This window comes from Fukomys damarensis, unplaced genomic scaffold (genome assembly GCF_012274545.1).
Source record: "Fukomys damarensis isolate Sample0158 unplaced genomic scaffold, DMR_v1.0_HiC HiC_scaffold_16, whole genome shotgun sequence".
In the NCBI taxonomy this organism is placed as follows: domain Eukaryota; kingdom Metazoa; phylum Chordata; class Mammalia; order Rodentia; family Bathyergidae; genus Fukomys; species Fukomys damarensis.
The window spans coordinates 105,091,759-105,112,086 of record NW_022900928.1 but is presented as its reverse complement, the minus strand read 5'-3'; the positions used below and the strand labels follow the sequence as shown (position 1 = coordinate 105,112,086).

Genomic DNA, 20,328 nt, shown 5'->3' with positions numbered 1-20,328 from the left:
CCAGCTTATGTGACCAACCCAGTCATACTTAGTGCTTACACCCCTACTTCCTACCCCTGCCCTCGGCAGCAGCCAGTGTAGCACACAAACGCTTCTTCTTTCCATGATGCTGCGTGTTTCAGAGCAACAGTGACGTACCAATGAGAAAAGTGTGTTCAAGTCGCGGCGCCAACTCCGCCCGGCCGCTCTTAAAGGGACCGCGTCCGGGGCGACACACGGGGCTGTGAACCGCGCCAAGCGCAGTCCGAGCCAGGCCCTCTCCTCGCTGCACACATCCACGGTAACGGGACCGGAGACCTGCCACCACCCAGGAGGGGAAACGGATCTCGTGAGGTAGATTTGAGGAAGCCGTTTGGAGACTGAACTCTCATTCTTCAAACGGGGCACTGGAGCAAGGGTCAGGGAGAGCCTTGGAGCAGGTGTGTCTAGCGCGCACCGGAAACCCCCAGGAGCAGCGGCCTGAGGATTCTCACGGGTAGGGATGGCATAGCTTCCCGTTGGGAGCCTGAGGGTGGCCTGCCAGTGGAGCTGTGCCTGTAGGCGCCAGGACACAGGGCCTCCACCCACGAGCATGCCCCTGGCCAGCCCAACAGGACTGCATGCGTTTGTACAACACTTTGAAATGTGACTAGAAAAAATATGAACGCCTGTAAGTTCAGGAGTCGAGGTGTATATCCATCACCCACTGGACCTGCAGCATTTGGACAAAACATGGACAAACATTTGTGTCCTTAGCATTTTTGACCTCGGTTCCCACATAAATGAACGCCTTTTAAACTGTAAGGTAAGTTATTATTTTTCCCACTTCATATTCAAAGAATATTGCTCAAAGAAGTTGAAGGACAAAAAAGACAATGGAGTTGGTGTGTTGAAGAGAACTCAGGTCTTCTCAACTAAATTTTAGATCTCTCCTAACAGTTTTCTTAGCAATCCAGTTCATCCAAGATACTCAGGATTTGCACCCATGACAAGACACTTACATCGAATCTGAACTGCCTAGAACGTATAATGCACAGGAGATCAAATTAATTGGTTTGGAGTTTTATCAATTTTAGCTTTTTATACATGTAATAACTATATATTGGTTGTCTAAGGCCAAGAGTGAATGAGCAACTTACTTGATATCTCCTTAGAAAGTGACAGAGCCTGTTTTATAACCCAGGTAGTCTGACTCTAGAGCTGGTCTTCACAGAAACCATTCTGCTGGTCTCCAGTGGAAAGTACTAAGGAGTGTATCAAACACACAAATAGTAATGTCATACATTAACCTGACTGTCACTATGGGTGTCATATGGACATGTAGGTACAGTGCAATTGGAGGCAGGAGGGTTGGGGCAGCCTCTCCCTTCCCTCCCTTCAGCTAGGGACATGGCACCACCCTGGTGATTGTCTGTGCTTAGGTTGGGAAGTTACAAAGCCTGAGATTGTGGATCGTGGGCAACAGTGAGAGATAGAATGGGAGGCACCTGTGTTAGAGGTGTCTGACTTTAAATCCTGGAAGCCTGACTTGTCCAGGGTTCCTCTGCCTTCTCCTTTTTCTCTTTGCCCTTCTTCCTGCTTCTGCTGCTATCATCCCATGATCTTCAATAAATGTAGCTACTTACTATAAGGTGTAGACTTGGCAAATCTTTCCTTGTCATGCACAAGAACCTTAACTATTTTTGGCCCATTCAAGTGTAACAAGAAAGTACTGAGTGAAGATTTCTAGCTGATGAAGTGACTGCTTGTTTCCTGGCTACCTTTTACTTCACAGTTTCTGGACTCCTCTTCTGCTCAGGCCATGAATAACTCCTGCTCATCCTCCCCCCATAAATACCTTCTCACCCAGCTGAAGCCCCTTCCCAATACCTAGACTTCTTTCCAATGTTCAGGCTTTAAGAATCCCATGCAGAACTGGAAGAACATCCAGTTTACCCACTCTCACTGCCAGGAAGACTGAAATCAGACTGGAATGTTCTTAGAGGACATAGCAGAAGCCAGGACACTGGGAGCCGAGAAGGCAATAAAGTTAGATGTTGATGTGAACAGTGCACCATGCAGTGAACTTTAATGACCCCAAGTTAGTAACTATGAAATGAATTAGTTTATATTTCATGCTTATCAAATAGCCAGGTTTAATTTGTTATTCAGCCTCATCACAACATGTATAACACAGATACAGAAACAATTTATCATATATTAAGAAGTGATATAAAAGAATACCATTGCAACACAGTCATTCGTGCCCAGTAAATTCCTCAATCAATATCTCATGCCTTATGGGACTTCCTAGGCAGAAGATAATGAATAATTTGCCTTGATTAAGTAATACTAGAGTATTCTAGCCCTAGGTTCCCTTTTCTTGTTGTGCCTGCTGGATAGATAAACACTGGCTGTGATGTGATATTTTTCCATTTTTCCATTATCCAAAGGCTTAGCAAGCAATAATGCTAACCAATATTATTAAACTGCCCTACCTTGTAGAAAGTGTAAATGAAGTGCCAGGTACCATTAGGTATATAATTAACAAAGAATGGTAATTTTTAATTTATAGTTGACTAGTAATCTATTCTGATGTTTGACAATTAAAATAGAAAAAAAATTTAGCTTCCAAGAAATTGTTTATAACATTCACTATTTTTCACTAAAAATTAATTGAATTAGAAATCATCTTATTTCTAAAACACTTGGAATAATGGATATAACAGAGTAAAATTAGTAAAGTGTAATACAGATAAATAATATAATCATGTCCTCACTTTTTTTTCTTAAAATAGGAACCAGAGTACTCTATTTTTTTATCAGTACCTTTGCAATACATAATGATTACATTCTTTGTGGAGAGTTGCTATGTGTACATGACACATCTTATTTCATCTCTTTCCCCTCCTCTTTTGCCCTTCTCCCATTTTCTCTTAATCCCCTTCCCATTTGAGAAAGGCCTGTCCTGTCTCCCTTCTTCCTATTATCTATCTTTAACTTTGTTCTTTATTTATTTTGGGTTTCTCATATAAGTTAAGTCATGTGATAAATTTACATGTCTGATTTGTTTCACTTAATGTATGTTTTCAAGATACACCCATTTTACTACAGATGATTCAAATTTATCATCATGGCAGAATAGTACTCCATGATGTATATATACCATATAAATATGCCACATTTTCTTTGTCACTGTAAAATGATTACATTTTGGGGGGAAGATACTTAGAAGTGGAATAGCTGGGTCATCTGGAATTTGAGGGAAACCAGCAAATCTCAAATGATGCTGCTTGGCCCTCTTCTTCATGACACAAATGCCCTCCCTTGACTTCCTTTCTTTAAGAGGACCTGAAACATGAAGTAAGCTTCTCTTTAAAAAAAAGTAAAATCAAGCAAAAGAAAACACTTGTTCTGCTGATGCTGTATTATAAGTTGATTATTAGTTACATGTTTCCCCCCATTGTGTGAGCAGTTTCAATGAAGTGCACTAAGACCCATGAGTGCTGACTAGTAGGGACAGGCACTCCATAGGGCAGCACCTAGTCCTGGCATTACTGGACTCAACAACAGATTTAAGAGGATCATAGATGATGGTCAGGGATGTTCTCCAAAAAGCTAGTTGTCCGAGGATAGATCCTAAACTGAAGTGAGGGTGCAGTGAGAGTTCTCTTTCCAATTCTGCTTACTTTTCTCTAAGGCCTCATCTGCTGCATGCTTACTTCCCCTTATGTGGAAAGCAAGTGGATGTGGATGGGTGTTAGTGTCACTAACAAGAGGGAGAGAAAAGTTGAAACCTGGCCTTCAGTGCTTCTGTGTGTAAGTGCATTGCAAGCACTGGTAGACTGCAACCGAATAGACTAAGTTCCAAAATACTCTGCCACTTGCTAGCTACATGACCTTACAAAATTGTCCCTGTCTTGGAGTAGTAAACTATTTTAAAATGTAACTTACATATGCCAGCACATAGCAGGCAAAATGTATTGTCCTATTCCACCTTTTATTCTATTTATAGCACCAGAAGTTCTAAATCCTACTTGTTTTCATTGGGCCTACTTCCAAAAAGAAGCAATCCAAGTGATTTTTATAAACTATACACCATCACTATCATTGAAAGTACCAGGATCATGGCAAAACTGATAATAAGACTTGCACTATACTTCACAATCTACTTACTATTTCATTTGATGCTCAAAATAATTCCATAATAATTCTGTAGTACCTGAGAATTACAAAATTACAGCGCAGAAAGGACCCTTGACTTTATTTGGTACAATCTCATTTTATGGATGAGGAATAGAGAATTCAAGAGATACAGATCATCCTTGTTCACAATTGAGTGCTTTCTTCACTTCCCTGTCTGCTTAGAAATAAAATTTAAAACAGCAAATAGTTGACCAACATTGGCTTAAAGCTTTGAACTTTCATTGTGTCAGGAGATTATGGTAAAGAACTCAGTATTCTATTCCTGTACTTTTAAATTACACTTAAGATTCTGAACATTTATTCTCACCACAATTGTAAGTCTCAAAGTATTTTTCTAAGTGTTCAAATACTATTACAGAAAATGGAAAATTATGAATGGATTTGAAGCAGGACAGTAACACAATCAGATTGTGCTTGGTTGAATTCAGAGGACCTAGGAGACAGACAAAAGCCCTTGCTTAGTTTATTCAATTTTTTTCATTCATTCTTTTATTCAACTGTTTTTTTTTTTTTTTTAGTACCTGTAATGTACTGAACTCAAAGTGATTATGAAGCTTATACTGTATGGATAAAGACAGATAAGTGACTAACCAAATGAACAAAATATTTGCAGGTTTGACAAAGTAAAATAAAGGGTATAAAAAGGCTGTGTAGTAGATAATCATGGAGGAAGAAAGAGCCTGTTTAGATTGGATGAATGAAAGGGGAAAAGTAACACTGGAACAACTCAGAGAAAAATAAAATGCAAGTATTCCTGAGACAAGAGCAATATTATTGTATTTGAGGAATTTGGATAAAGCCAGTTTGATTCCTGGACCATTAACCAGCCAGAGGAGAGAAGCAAGAAATAGAATTGAAGAGATTATCTACCACAATCCTAAAAAACTAAAGCAGGAAGGGCAGATCTTCCAGAATTGTGATAGAGCAAGAAGGATAGCTTCGAGGAAGCGTCAATGAATACACTCAGTTTCTAATTTAGGCAACTAGTTTAGAAAGGAAATTTAAAATTTAATCTAAGGAATCTTAGAAATGTGGGAGGCCTGCTGATGGTAGAGAAGATAGGAATGGATTTAATTGAGACATTTCTAATTTTGATGCACAGTATCTGCAAGGCAACCAGATGTAAGTGTTCAGTCAACTGGAAATACAAAGTGTGGTGCCTCAGAGAAAGCCTGAAGACTGTATCTTTTGATTGAGAGATCACTGATTTGGAATTGAAGTTATTAGAAAAAAGAGGAGAGCATCTGAAGGAGTTTAGAATGAAGAGACAGGAAAGCCTGTACCAGAATCCTGGAGAAAGTCAACAATTAAGAAGAGGAAGATCCAGAAAAGTTACATATGGGTATGACAATGAAACCACTAATAATAATAATAACTAGCTAATATTCACAGATTTTAAGCATCACATATTTTATAAGAAAGGATGGTATAGACATAATGGCAGAGAAAGGAAACTGTTAGGAATAGAAAGCAAGACAGCTTGGAGCAGAGACGCTGCACTGGAGAATAAGATAAGATAAAAGATTAGAACAATATTGAGGAGAGAGAAAAGATTAAGGAAAAGTAGTGAAAACTAGATTAAGGAGTTTGGATCTAATATGCCAAATAGATATCCTTTAGATGCTTGAGCCAAGGAAAAATATGCATAAAATCTGACTCCATGTATAAAGACTTGGAAAAGAAAGTAAAAATTGGAAAAAATCCCAATGGTAGAAGTTGGAGGAAGTCACATAAGACTAAACTACATATACAGTATGTATACTTGAAAATATACTTGTAAAACACCTATCCTTACATATGTTTTTCCAAAGTAGTTGACTACAAAAAGTTTTCATGTCTACTTTTACTGTTCTACTATTTCATGAATGGGAAATGAAGAAGAGCCAATATGATCTAGGGTTCAATTAGGCAAGTTGAAAACACATCCTATCCCAAAGAGAAGGAACTGAACATAAGTCATTTATACTGTTGAAGACAGATTTGGAAAGTCAAGCAGAGTATGAGAAAACAACTTTGTCAGACGGGGCAGGGGGAGCTGCTGCTTCTGTGGGGCCAGTTGGATATGGGCAGAAAGAAGTTGGTAGAACCTAGAAGCTGGGCTGCCTGGCAGAAGTGGGAACTTGGAGAAAAGGGCTGTCTAGAAATGGTCTGGAGTAGAAAATGGGGGAGGTGAGGAGGTGGCAAGGGAGAACTTGCCTTTTGTGCCTACCTTTCATCATTCTGTCAGGGTTTCACGCTGGCTGAACTAGAAAGGAAGATGGCAGGGAACTACTTGGGAATCGACATGATAACTAGAATGTCTTGCTTAGCACTCTTCTGTGTAATTCATGGAAATTTTAAGTATCATTAATATGTTTAATTTACAAAAAGTACAATGCTCCAATTCAATTTGGTATATCTAAAAAATCAATTTTTAACAAATCTGGGCCAAATTCATGTTCTCTTAAAAGAAAAGTACTTCCACATTTATAAGCTTCCCCCTGATTGCCAAAACAACTTTTCATTTTCACTACCATTTAAGAAATAAAAAATTCTTACTCTTGCTCATTTGTCAAGTTAACATTAATAGTTTTATTTAGCTATGACTACACAGTAATATAAGCAGCAAATCCAAAAATCCTATTAATATTGAATACTAAAATTATCTGCAATCCTATCAGATATATCATTTATTTTATATGCTGTAATTTTAGACACTAATCCATGGATTCATGATGGAAGCTTCCAAAGATTATCAGAGTTTAAAGTGACTCCTTTATATGAAATTATTATAAGAAAGCCATTAATACTTTACCTACTATATATGTACATGAATAATAAGTGTTCAATTTTATCTCAGTACTCACGGAAAAGCTTAATTTAATGTGTTTTTTTCTTCAGAAATTTGCACTCATAATTATATATTTGTCACAACTTTTGACAATGATCCTCAAACTTTTTTATATTAATAAAATATAAATATTAGAAAGACTACAAATACGTTACATGTAGACTTCATGTCTTACAAGATTTGAAAGGAGTAACCACAACAAACAAAAAACTATCAATTTACCAATTACGCAATAAACTTTTGGCACCCACGAAATGATGGTATAGATGAAGAGCCATATGTATTAGCCATGCTCTCTACCAAATCCAATCAGTTTCATCATACTGCAAGACTTTTACTCCAAGAAGCAGTGCCTGACCATTTCAAAGACTAGGTTAACTACTGACTGGACCAAGGATGGCCCCTGGTTCAAGGGCACACCGACATACTCGAACTGAGGAGCACAGCATAACCTGATATTAAAAACTGCTAAAGTCATTGATGATCAGCCATGGTGATCAAACTGGCTTCTTTTAGTATATAGTCTTGACAGAAATGATTGGCTGCCAGGTAGTGATAACACTGAAAAACCAAAATTTGAAGACCCTTATAGCTCATGAGAAAAAAAGCCAGCACTTTTGAGCAGTCTCAGCTGTTCCTTGACCTCCCAGTGCCAATCTGTAAGTACTGTCATGAGAACAATTACCGTACCCAATTATTTCTCATAACATTACTCTGGGTGCCCAATTCTTAAAACCCAAAGCAACTAACTCTGGCAAAAAATAAAAGTATAAATTCAAGAAGAGATACATTCATGAATAATAATTCACAGACCCACGGTCTTTTAAATATAGTTTTGCAAATATGAACCCAGGGCCTACTGGCAATAAAATGGATTATAATTATTATAATTAGAACAGTCTGTACACTTGAAACTTTTTTGTTGAGAAAAAGAAGTCAAACACTGGCTCTCATGAGTTGATAACGACTGTCAGGAGTATAATAAAGTCAAGGCCTGTGACTTTTCTGTGGCCCAGCAGAGATGGATGGATTTTTCCTTCTCAAATGACTGAATTTGATGGCTGCAGATATGGCCAACACACTCAGCAGTAATGAAATTGCATTACTGAGAAGCAGCATGGTAGGGGGGATTCTTTGGAGTCGTATTTGAATGCTAGAATAATATGTGGTACATAGCATTTGATGCCAAACAGGTCAGCAGTTGCGGTTCTTAGTGGTGCTACTGTCCAGAAATTATGCCAAATGCAACAAAGCCTCACTGCCCAGGATCACATACCTCACCCATAGGGCATCCCACATCCCCACATCCTATGTAGGGTCTTTGTGGTAGTGATGGGGGCAGGATAGGGTCCAGATCCCTTGCTTAAGGCTGATCAACTTTGTATTCTGTTATGAATACCTTTAATGCAAATGTGTTGTTGAGAAAATCCTTTTTCTGTACAATCCTGCTCCTTTCATTCCACCCAAGAAATGATTTGAGCATATTCGTAAATAAATTTATACATATTAACCTCCATCTCATAGTCTTTTCGCCAGATAACCTACCTAAACATAAGGTAATAATTGTACCCTGATAAATATTCAGACACAGGTTTTGCATGGAAATGAGGGCTCAGGTAATGTCTGATCAAATTAAAGATAAAAATAAATGGATGAAGAGTTTAAAGAGTATAATTTAACTTAATCCATTTTTTTAAAAATCCAAAAGGATATAGTGGCAGAAAACAACCAAAGAAACTGAGTTGATAGCTGAGTTAGGGTGGCTCATATAGCCTGGATCTAACTTCTGTGATTTATGTGCCAATGAGAGGGGTCCTAAAGCATGGGAGAATCACCCTAAACTTCCAGCATCTTGAGAGGAAGCCATTGGAAGAAAAATACTCCTAATGCCTCATATTCTGTCTAAAAATTAATCATTTGAATTTTACATTCTGTTCCATAGGGCACCCATAATATTTTAGCAATGTTTTATTTTTAATATTTTTATTTTATTAGTACATGTTTGCAGTATGTACTAAATACATCATCACATCTTGGGGAACTGATACGTATACATATATGTGTCTCAATCCTTCTTACCTTCCCTTCCCCTCATTACTTTTTTTTAAATTTTAGTTTATTATGTATGTATAGCACATGATGTTTACATTCCTTGCAGGAAGGTGGTACATGTACATAACACATCTTAATTCCCTTTTTTTAAATCCCCTTTCCTTTCTCTCTCCTCCCTCCACCCATCCCTTTTCATCAAGGAGAAAAGGTTCTTCTCTATCCCTTTGTCTAAATGATGAGATATGAATGTAATTAGTCTTTCAACTTCATCTAGGTACTCTCTACTGCCTTAGGGTTATATGTTTTGAGAAGTCAATCACGTAAATATGTATATACAAATAACACTGGTTTCACTATAGTTTTAGGAACTAAATCAGATTAATTACTGAGGAAGTACCTATTCAGTTATTAACAGCAAATATTTATGAAGTGGTCTAGCATATACAGTGGGAAACAAAAGAAGCAATGACTGTTCTCTTGAAGGTTACATCCAGAACTAAGATTCCCACAATATGGCCTAGAGGATAAATATTGAGTACAAAATTTCCTACTAATGTTGGTGACAATTTTAGTAAGTCCCTCTTATGCAATTATGTCACTTCTGATATGTGGTGACCCATGATAGTTTTTTATCTACTCAGTATTATGTATGCCATAGAAAATAACTGAAAGGACATTTTTTTGTTTGTTTGTTTCTTTTTTGAGGCAGGGTCTCACTATGTAGTTGAGACTGACCTGAAACTCACTATGCAGCCCAGGCTGTTCTATTTCTTTGTTTGTTTGTTTCTTTTTTGAGGCAGGGTCTCACTATGTAGTTGAGACTGACCTGAAACTCACTATGCAGCCCAGGCTGTTCTCGAACTCACAGTGATCCTCCTGCCTCAGCCTCCCTAGTGCTGGGATTACCACTGCACCCGGCTTTCAAAGGACATTTTAAATGATGAAAAATGGTTAATGAAAATGCTGCTTATTTTATTTCTAAGTTTTGATTTATACCAACTGATGGTCTCTAGAATAAATTCTTTTTACCCAACTTTTGGACTTTGTTTTATTGGAGCTAATTTGATATATGCAATGAAAGCACCTACTATTTTATCATAAGGGTACTAATTGCAAGAACTCTCAAAAACTACTCATCAATCCAAATTATTGATTCTTTCCCTAATTTATAATTAAGATGAACAATAAGCAACAAATTCCTTCTTTAGTTCTAAGATTTCACCTTCCATCTTGGTATCTTTTTCTCTTTTCTTCTCTACAAAGTAAAATGAAAATTTAATTTGAAAAAATTCATCTTTTACTTTCCCAACCTAAATCAATCTTCATCTGCATAATTGTCTAATTTTTCAAAATTACTTCCTCTTTTATTACAAATGAGTTCGCCTAAAACCAGTAGCCTTTAGTTCTGTTTGTTTCCCTTAGGTCTGTAGAGTCAGTAACCCACTTGAACTGAGTTAAGTGATAAGACTAATAAAGGAACCACTTACAGGTGTGGGTAGCTATAGACACTCCTACATCAGAGGTATAGTACTTCAGAGTTGGCAAGGCAGGTGCAGTGATTTGTATACTCCATTGGGAATTTCCATTTTTCCCTAAGCAATGCCACAACTTTTATGGTTATATTAGGTACTATATATTTTAAAATATTACACTAAGGTCATAGGGTGGGCTCATGTTATAAAATAGAATATGTATGGGTGTGTGTGTGTGTGTGTGTGTGTGTGTGTGTGTAGTCTAAGTCATATAGACAACTTACAAATGACATAAGTTTATGAATAGGTCATTGGAGAAGCTGCTTCCTAAATTTCTGTTCTCAGGTCTAAACTGGTAGTGGGAAACACTGAAGAAAAGATGTAAAAATTTATATCTTGCTTTCATATTTCTTTCCCTAAGATTTTTTTCCCCAGTATTCTTAACAACAGTCACATCAATCTGTTTTAAAAAGTGCCGCGTTTCAGGATACTCACATAGACAAGTCATGCTGCTTTGGCCTATATTTTCTCTAGTACAGAGAGGCCCAGATTTCTAATATCATCTCATTCTCTCCCTAGAAGCCCCAGGAAACCTTCTTTCATCTCTGTACAGTTGATTTCAGGAAGCTTTGAACAAAACAATCACAATAAAATAACACACCAATGATCTAAATGCCAGCAGACACTCTTGACAATGGATGACTCAGAAATTTCTCCCAATATTATAAAAGAATATTAAAAAGATCAGCCTTAGAATAGAAGTTCAAAGATACATGAAAATTACATCGAAGCACCTCAGAACCCAGTTAAATCAAACAAATCAACCCCAAAAGTGAGACCAGTCAGGTAAAGTGAAGCCAAATGCATAACTCTGAAAGGGCTGAATAATGAACTTCTGGATAGTTTTATATCAAGAGATTAAAGTATAGCAGCAGTCAAAGCCTGGCAATTAGCATGCTTGAAAAAGTGGCATAGACGATGGCATTAACAGAGCAAAACATAAAAGGGTTAACAAAAATCTCTTAGTAGCAGATTGGGGAAAAAGAGAGGACCAAACCTTGGCCTGTGAGTCCCTAGCATGTACTGAGGAAGGAAGAGGTACCCTCACCCCACAATTCCAGTCATCTTTGGCTGGTGCTTTCCTCAGTGGGGGAAGAAGATCTCTCAAGTACTCTTAGCTGAAGAACACTTCATTAAGAAAGACTAATTCCTTTTTGTTTGTACTTAATATTCACCAAGTAATCTTGACTGTAGGTTGCATTTCCATCTGTTTGCCTCAGGGAGAATACGTGCACTCGAATACCACTTCATCAAAGTCTTGTCTGAATGCTGCCTTGGAGTCTGATGTATCAGTGAAGAACAAAGGCCAGTGAGCTGGATGTCTGGGTGGTGAGTGGGACTCTGCTGCGTACTACCTGTAGGATCTGGGGCAAATACCATTTCTATACTTCAGTTATCCTACCTTAATGGGAATTAACAAAGGATCCTGTATACCTTTCAGGACTGTTCTGAGAACTGACATCTGATTTATACGATTTTTTTTTTGTATATATATATGAATTTAGTTGGTTTAAATTGGCTCTTCAAGATTTCCTCAACTGGAGACACTGAAAAGACTTCTATGTAAACACAGGTTCAGAACTGCCCTCTGGAACTGCCTAACAGAATCTCTGGAAAGTACCTCTGTACAGTACTACCTCTCTGTTGTGTGTGAGGAAGAAGGAGAGAGGGTGGGATGGTGTTGCTTACCTAAGGCAAATTTCTTTAACTTTATGGCCAAGGAACACACTCAGTTTGGGGCAATAAGGGAACTGAAGCTGTCTGCGGGACATTTTCCCAGCATCTTTACTTGCCTTTTCCTCCTGCCTTTCACCCCGGTCAGAAAAATTCCAACTCAAATATAATTGAACTGAAAGTCCTTGAAAAACATTCGCTCTGACCATGTGAGGTTTTATTACTCAAATCACACTAACCAAGGGCTTACATTCTAAGGTCAAAGTTTAGCCTTGGAGGAGTCCATTTGCAAAGGTGTGTCTGTTACCTCGCCCAATCAGGGAAATAGAAAGTGAAAGCAACATGTCAAAGTCTGGTTCAGGAGGTAAAAGTAATACTAAGAATGAGGGTTAGGTATCTAGTAAATACAGCAGGACACATCCCATTTGAAAAGGAGCAAGAAGCAGAAGCAAAGACACCCAACTAGAGAGATGACTAGTGTTAGGCAAAAGAGCCAAAAAACCAGGATCAGACCAGGACTATAACGATCCTTTATTATGGGGATGATCTGCCAGGCTGTCTCTGAACAAAGAAGAGAGAAGCAACATGGCAGTATGGGGAGCTTCTTTTATAGGAGCAGGGTGGGGTTAGCCTAAACTGGGGTGGAGTTGAGTGAAGTAGCAAAAAGAGATTGGAGGAAACTGTGACATCACTAGCTGTTTGTAGGTAGCAAGTATTAGGTTACTTTTTGGTGGGAGAAGAGGCATGATGGGAAGAAGAAGCCTGTCTTTTGTTGGGAGAAGTCATATTTTAACATGGAGGCTGCTATTCTATGTGGCAGCCATTTTAAGGCAAGATAAGTCTAACTGCTAGATGCTCTGCAATGTTGTACGTTGATTACAAATTACTGCAAAAAGTCTTAGAAGTATAATGGTGCTATACAAAGGAACGTATCTTCACATCGATAAGCTTTTAAACCTTATACATGAACTGTGAATTGTCAGCCTGTACTCTTCAAATTTCCCACTAGTAGTTGCTACAAAGTTTGTATGTGGTATGCAGTAAACTCTGCTTTTATAATATTCTGCCTATATCACCTGAATCCCAATTTATGGATAGTATCATCCTTTTTCCTGAAAAATGGATCCAACCAAATCATTCTATACTTAGACTTGGCTGTCTATGCTACACACTAAGCCATCTGCATCTGCCACTCTCTCTACATTTCTGCAGCTGTTGCAGATTCTTCATAAACATCATACCAGTCAGAGGCCAGCTAGGGGACAGATGTTGCACTCAACAGATTAACTGAAAAGAGTGTAATCTAAGAACAATTTGAAGGATTGGGCACAATGGAGGAAGCACCAACAGAGAATAGTGCTCAGAGGTTAGTAAACAAGAAGCCAGAGGCCTCAGGAAGCAAGAGAATAAGGTGAGTACTAGGTCAAGAGCATATACAGTATGTTTTCATTTTGTATCAGTAAGATCTAGCACATTATCTCAAGCAAAAAAAGTGCTCACTAAAGCTGTTGAACAGGAGTATAAAATTTCTAGACTGGACACTAACTGGTGGAATGCTGTAAACTGAAACCAAATCCACCCTGGCCTTGTCCTATAAACAAAGCCGGCCCTTCCTCGACCTACAGGCAATGAGTACATATAAGTCAGTCCTGATTATGCTAGGGTTCCCAATAATCCAGGATAATCTTCTCATACAAAGATTCATTAACCACATACACAAAGCCTGTTCAGCTACAGAACACATTCACAGATTCTGGGGATAAGAACATGGGCATCTTTAGGAAGCCATTCTTTTGCTTACTTCCCTACCTCATAGGACTGTTGCAAAATCATAAAAGATATAAATCTTGAAATCTATTTTATTTAATCCTCAACATAAAAAGCAGGCAATAAATATTGGCTATAATTTTTACTAAGCTTCTCTCACTCCCTTCTTATTTCCTCTGTTGAAAATTCTTTTAACTTGTTTATTTCCCCAAACCTCCTTCCCTCTCTTTCTTTCTGGAGAGAACTTTTACAACCAAAAATGAAAGATATAGTTTAGGGGGAATTAATGAGTTCTGTTTAAAATTCATTGAATTTGAATGCTTAGAATCATAAGTACCTTTGAATTCATAGGACTTGATGTAATTGTTGAGTATATAAAACAGGAGAGAAAGATTGTAGATGATGAGGCAGGAAATCAGGGCATGGCCAACCACCTAAGCAAGTGGGCATGACCTATCGATCAGGCAGGTTTGAGACTATTTTGAGGAACAGTTTCTAGCTCTGCACCTGGGGCCAATCAGAAAGTGCTATCTTCATTTCTGATAGGATGGCCTAGATCAAACATGAGCCTGAAAAATGAGGGGTATAAAAGAAATCCACAATAATCTCGTGGCCAGCATAAGCTTTCTCAGTGACCCTCTCTCTCTCTGCAGAGCATACTTCTTTTCCTACCTTTGAATCTGGAAAGAATCTCTGGAAGGACAATGGACACAGGGTAGCATGAAAATTGAAAGTGAAGGTGAAAGGAGCAGAGTCTCTGAGGAGACTGAACAAGTAGAGAGATAAAAAAGATCAAGAGAAGGGTGCCTCTGAGCCTATTGTAGAAAAGGATTTCCATGAGGAGGGACATAGTGGAAAAAGTCTAACAGGAATGAGAAAGATATTTGGAAGCTAAATTAAACAGTGGTCTTCTGGTGAAGTTTCCATTGTGTGGTAGATGTATAAACTGGACTTTATATTTCTGCATGTTTCAATGGATTGCAGGCGTACGTGGTTGGTGAGAAAGGAAGAAACAAAGGTTTCATAATCTGTGGCTGTTATGGAAAGAAATGATGTGATGGTAGTTTAAGTGACCATTGGCAAGGGAGTATTCATTTCAGGGTGAGGTGGACTTAACATTTATCAGCCCTAAGGAAGGAGCCATAGAAAAAAGACCTTGTTGTTACAAAGGATGTAGTTCATGGAGTAAGCTCACAAGAGTTAGGCGAAAATTCGATTAAGTAAACAACAGAAGAGAGAAGGATAGGTAAAATAGTGGGTAGTATAAATATGAAAAGGAAAGGTGTTAAGGAAATTTCTTAGCAATTGCTTTTACTTTTTCTGTGAGATTATCTACTGAGAATAAGGGGGTAGGCTGGAAGCTGGGTGGGTGGTACTGAGTTTGAAAGAGCTATTACTGTAAATAAAAAGTTGAGCTGACCAGAATCATCTGAAGATTGCAAAACATGAGTAGAGACTTGGAGTTTAGAAATATTTAGGAAGATCCTGTCACTATGACTTTGACTGCTTTAGATGCTTCATACAACAGAATCACGAAGTATTTGTCTTTCTGTGATTGGCTTGCTTCACTCAATACAATGTCCTCAAGGTCCATCCGTGCTGGAGCATGTAACAGGCTTTCCTTCTTTTTTTTAAGGCTAAATAGGCTTTTATTGCCTGCATACACCATGTTTTCTTTATTTATCTGTCAGATATTTGAGCAGCTTCTACCCTGTGGCCTCTGTGATCAATGCTGCAATGAACATGAGTGTACAAATCTCTCTTTGAAATTCTGCTTAAAATCTTTTGTTTTGTTTTGTTTTGTTTTTGTTTTGTTGAGACAGGGTCTCACCATGTAGTTGACTGACCTGGAACTCACTATGTATGTAGCCCAGGCTGGTCTCGAACTCACAGCGATCCTCCTGCCCCAGCCTCCCAAGTGCTGGGATTACAGGCGTGCACCACCACGCCCGGTTTAGAAATAATTTTTGAAGATACTCCATCAAAATGTTGTATAGTTTTCTCTAACAGCTGTCTAAGGATTATCATGATGAATGGGAGAATTAGAGGATCAAAGAATAGTTGACACAATAAACTTCATTATCAACATTTGTTAGCCTGCCCATACATTCCTGAATTTCTAAATTCCTAGTAGCCTTCAATTTAGATTGACCTCAGACAGTCATACATACATTTGACTTCCTTATCATTTAAAACTGCTCCCTCTCAAAGCTCTTTGTTTCTGAAATTCCCCTCTAATCATAATTGATATAGTTTTCACCACTCTTACTACTTCTTTTCATCAGTTTCCTCTTTGCTTTCACCTTGAACTTCTTTCTCACAGCCTCTGCTCCACCTTTTGAGTTAATTTACTTTCTTTTTTTTTTTTTTTTTTTTTTTGAGTTAATTTACTTTCCTGGCCAGCTCTGCATTTTGCATGCTTCCACTCTCCTGTTTACATGAATAGCAAGAAGAAACTGGCTTCCCTTCACTTACCCACATCTTGTCATCAAGAAGCATATAGTTTGACAGTGGATCTCAGACTTACAGCTACTTTGTGAGATTTTTTACTATTTAAAACCATTCTGGTCCTGGAAAAAAAATGTTAAATTCTGAAGTGATTCCAGAGTAGAGTATCCTTCTGAGTGGGGCCAGGTTGGTGGACCTTGATGTCAGCAGGTGGAATTAAAAATCCTGTTTCTGATTTAAGGCCCACCCCATTCATTTCATTGGCTTTCCAGAAGGCTCACATATATTCCCCAAATTTTATTCATTAACTATTCTCCACAAAGAGAATGAAATTGCCTTTCAGCAGCTGAAAAGCAGGGTATTATTTCACTGGGATTTACTACTAAGTCAAATTTGGTAGTAAGATTTATTTTGCACTTTGAGCCACTACAAGATATGTGATCATAGTGGTTACTTATCTGGAAATGGGAATAAATATACTTAATATCTATAATTCTTACTAGGATTGTATAAAACAGTATTATAAAGTTCCAAGGAGGGTGCCTAGTGGTACTTCTGCTTTATTGTCTATTGTCAGCTAATCTCTACCATCACTTACCTTGCTAAGACTGGGAACTAATTCCCTTCCCAGTACAAAGTTTATCAGTGAGGATCAGACATGGCAGATCTTTCCTTGTGGCCTTCTGAGGATCTTTTCATTGTGTTTTGTAGGCCTGGTTCCTCGTTCCTCGTTCCACTTTGCTGGCTTGTGGTTTCTAATCTTGTGGTTATCATTATGCTGCCCATACTAGTGCTTCAGGTAACTGCTTTGAGATTATTTCTTCATGTGATGGTTAATTTTATGAGTCCACCTAACTGGGTTAAAGGATTCCCAGATAACTGGTAAAACTTCATTGTGTTTTGTCTGTGAGATGTTCCTGGAAAACATTAGTATTTGCAACAGCAGACTGAGTAAAGAACATCTGTCCTCACCCATGTGAGTGGTAATCATCCAATGTACAGAGGGCTCCGACAAAGCAAAAACTGTAAGAAGGGAAGATTCTCTCCTCCTTCTTAAGCTGTAACATCCTATTTCCCACAGTTCTCAGGCATAAGAATCTAGGATTCAGCCCAGGTTTTGGATTGTGAATTATCTATATGAGCTTCCCTGGTTTTTATTTAGGCCTTCATACTGTAAATGAATATACTACTGGCTTTCCTGGCTCTCCAGTTTACACATAGAAGATTGTGTGACTTCTTGGTTTTCATCATTCTATGAACCAGTCCCATAATAAATAACCTCTTATATTTCTATGTACATCCTGTTGGTTCTATTTTTCTAGACTGATATGCTGATATGTTATATTTCTTTGAATGTTTCAGTGGATTGCAGAAGTAAATGGTTGGTGAGAAAGGAAGAAACAAAGGCTTCATAATCTGTGGCTGCTATGGAAAGAGATGATGTGATGATAGTTTAAGTGACCATTGGCAAGGGAGTATTCATTTCAGGGTGAGGTGGACTTACATTTATCAGCCCTAAGGAAGGAACTGTAGAAAAAAGACCTTGTTGATAGAAAGAGTGTAGTTCATGGAGTAACTGTAACTTCTTACAGTTCTATATAATAGAACTGATGTGATCTACAGTTGCAGGGTTTGAGCCCCTCATTTCTCTAGCTTGAAGCAGCCATTTCCCTAACCAAACTCAGATTCTACAGTACCAATATCTCCAGGAAAGTCATCACTACAATTATGCACTGCTAGGTTTAGAATTAACCTCATGGAAACATCCACTCTTTGCTTTAAATTGTTATTTTGGCTCTATTTCTGTACAGAATTCCAAACTTTTTTACTAACATTTAAAGGAAGATTTTATACTCTGTCAAAATCAGACTTTATGTTATTTATCCATTTTTGAAAACCTCCAATATGTAGTTACTATTTTTTTCCAGAACTAAAAAAAGACTTTATTGAGGGCAAGAGGATGCAAACAATATAAAAATCAAAAGCTTATCTAGCATTTGACTAACTTACTCTGCTTGTCCAATGTGAGTTGGATGTTATTTGTACACTTTCTAAGTGTCCTGATCTGCTCATGAAACCTTTATAAAAGGGGAAACTGAGGAGCAGATTCCCTAAGTGGCCCTTTGGAAGAACTCTCATCAGGGCAGGAGTAAATGTTCGAGTCTGACTATTTCTTTCCCTTCTGCTTCATGTGCATTACGAAATAATTGCACGCAAAGGTGAGGCCTCAATTAGTGAAAAGAAGCGCTGGAGGCCCACTTTGCCATCTCGGCACTGGTCCGTGTCCTTCATGATTTTGTCCACAGCCAGAGGGTCTTTTTGATTTTCCAAAAACCTAAGGAACTCCTTTTCCATGAGTACTTGCAGGTCCTCTTTCATTAAGTAGCCTTTGTCCCTGGCAAATTTGTGAAACGTAAACATCATGCTTTCCATGTTGTGTTCCATTTAGGATGGCATTTGGGCGAAGTCTGTTGAAATCTGGGCGCACAGGCGCATGGTCAGGTGGCGGGCGGGGAGAGGGGACTGTAGTAACTTTTTTTTTTTTTTTTTTTTTTTTTTGTAGTGGGGATTGAACTTGGCTCCTTGCATTTGTGAGGCAGGCGCTGGAACCACTGAGCTAAATCCCCCCATCCCTCATAGTGACTATTTTTAAAACTGAACTTCATGGATATTTTAGAGCCTCTCCCATTAATCTACCAAACAGATCTACCACTTTTGTCATCTCTAGCATATACACTACCCCAGACTGCATCACTCTGTATGATTAACTAAGGATGTATCTCTTGCCAAGTGGTTAGCAATTTGTTTTTCATCCATTTCTCTACAAATTAACCCAGTCAATGCATAAATACGAAAGTGATATTTCATGAATGAAAGTTAATGATATACTCGTTCAATGTATGTCCTAATCATGTAGCTAATTTTTTTAGATTTATTTTAGGAGTGTGAATGAGCTATATTTTAGAAATGTTTGATTTTGTTCAAAGCCTGTAGTAGTAATAACTAGAAAGCTATGATCTTAGAAGCTGAACTTGGGTAGTAGAGTGTGTAGGGGCAGACATGAATGAAAGGGAGCCGATGACTGATTTCTTAGGTTGCAGCAGAAAACAAGTCAGAAAAATAGTGCTTTAAATTTGGGAGGACAGCAAAATGACAAGAACATGTTTGTTGAGCTCTCATGTCTTGTTGTTCTAAGTATTCTAGTAATATTACTTATGTATCCTCTGTTGACATTCCTAGGAAGTACCTACCTGTTATCATTATCTTCCTGTACCAGTCAGTGCCCCAGTAGAGTACTGAAAGCACACAGAGGCATAATCATAAAGAGACTATCTGCCAGTATATGAGCAGGGCCTGGGAAAACCACAGGGATGGGAGATATGAATGACTAGCAAAAGTGTGGGTGGCCTTAGAACCAAAGAAGGAAGGGAGCAGTGCTACCCAAACCTAGTGATTGCTGACACTACAGAGGAGGAAGAGCCACCACCAGCACTGTCCTAGAATCTTGGCTCCTTCATTTTCTTGTTGTGTGACCTGGGGGAAGTACTTAGCCTCTTTAAACCTCTATTTCTTCATCTATAAAGTGGAGGATAGTGTTGGATATCATCTGTGGCTCTAAGCTCTAAATAAAGCCCATGTGCCTTGTTCTGTGTTATGGGGGTATAATCCTTACCAACAGCATCAGTGTGACTTGTTTGGATTCAGCCAGTAGAAGGTCAGGTTGCAGAAAAGAGAGTGGTTGGAACATTTCTTAATCCTCTGCCTGCCTCTATATTTCAGTGAATCCGCAAGCTAATTCTTATATTAATAACAAAGATCTGAGTAGATCCTTGTAGTTTTAGCAAAAACTCTCACATGCAT

At 38.3% G+C, this 20,328-nt stretch overlaps 1 protein-coding gene, 1 long non-coding RNA gene and 1 pseudogene across 2 annotated transcripts in view; 1 reads left to right on the top strand and 2 right to left on the bottom strand.

The window, feature by feature from the left end:
• Pard3b (par-3 family cell polarity regulator beta) overlaps nucleotides 1-20,328 on the bottom strand; it is a 1,085,411-nt gene that overhangs the window by 997,703 nt on the left and 67,380 nt on the right. The gene's annotated exons all lie outside the window — the stretch shown is intronic.
• Nucleotides 207-17,252, top strand: LOC117286362. Its single transcript, XR_004517518.1, has 3 exons — nucleotides 207-784; nucleotides 11,799-11,907; nucleotides 17,179-17,252. It is a non-coding gene; the product is annotated as an uncharacterized LOC117286362 (long non-coding RNA).
• LOC104856626 lies at nucleotides 18,635-18,924 on the bottom strand (annotated as a pseudogene).